This window comes from Pygocentrus nattereri, chromosome 9 (assembly GCF_015220715.1).
Source record: "Pygocentrus nattereri isolate fPygNat1 chromosome 9, fPygNat1.pri, whole genome shotgun sequence".
NCBI lineage: Eukaryota > Metazoa > Chordata > Actinopteri > Characiformes > Serrasalmidae > Pygocentrus > Pygocentrus nattereri.
Window position 1 is genome coordinate 36,301,805 of NC_051219.1, and position 1,109 is coordinate 36,302,913.

Sequence of the window (1,109 nt, forward strand, 5' to 3'; positions counted from 1 at the left end):
TAACTCTTTCCTTACAGCCTGTGTGCTGTTTTTTTCCCCACCCGTTTCCAAACAAGCCCCACCCTCCTGTGCTACCGAGCTATTAGCAGCATGTGTGCACTTAAAAATTGGAACAAGATATGATTTATTTTTCAGCATTTTCACACTACATGCTAATTCATGGCTGGTATATGGTGTGCAGGGATGCTTACTTGTGTGACTAAAGAAAACATATATATCCCTAGTGATATACATATATATACATTTTAAGTGTAGAATGGATTCAAGGTAGTGCAGGACAATATATTGTGAATACTACAGCATGACTTGAAAAATGTATTTTAGCTTCATCAGTACTGGTGCAGTGGGTAGCGCTGTTGCTTCAAAGCAAGAGGGGCCTGGGTTTGATTCCCAGCAGGGTGACCAGGGTCCTTTCTGGTGGAGTTTGCATGTTCTCCCTGTGTTCGTGTGGGTTTCTTCCCACAGTCCAAAGACATGTGGCTAGGCCAACTGGACACGCCAAATTGCCCCTGTGCTACATTGTGTACGTGTATGTATGTGTATGTCTGAGTATCTGACTGGTGATGCGATGGACACTCTGTCCAGAGTGTTTTATGTCTTCCTCCCAATGACCACTGGGACTGGCTCCAGCACAAGTTAAACTGAATTTGGAAAAAACATAGAAATCAAAATGAATAAATGCATTTTCTTGCTGGAAATCAGGTAGGATAAATTTAACACAGCTCATTAGGTCACTTTATATGCAACAAACATTGGCCCTTTATCAGGCCAATGAATTCCAACCAGACTGCACTACTGCACTGTACAGAGGTGGAAACGTCAAAGCTGGGAGCTGTTTTCAACCATTTTTTTCTACAACTTTATTTCCACTATAGTGTCAGTGACCTTCATGATGGGATCATGAACTTGGCAATCCACCCATCCATCCATTTCCTAAGTCGCTTGCCCGTCAGGCCCACCACGCCACCATGCAGGAACTTGGCAATATCTAAAGCATTTAGTGCTGAATAACAATGTTAAACACATGGTCTACTTGGTGAATGCCACTGAAATGGATGCCATTTGGATTGATTGTTTAAGTTAGCACAAATATCCAGATACTTTCTAGT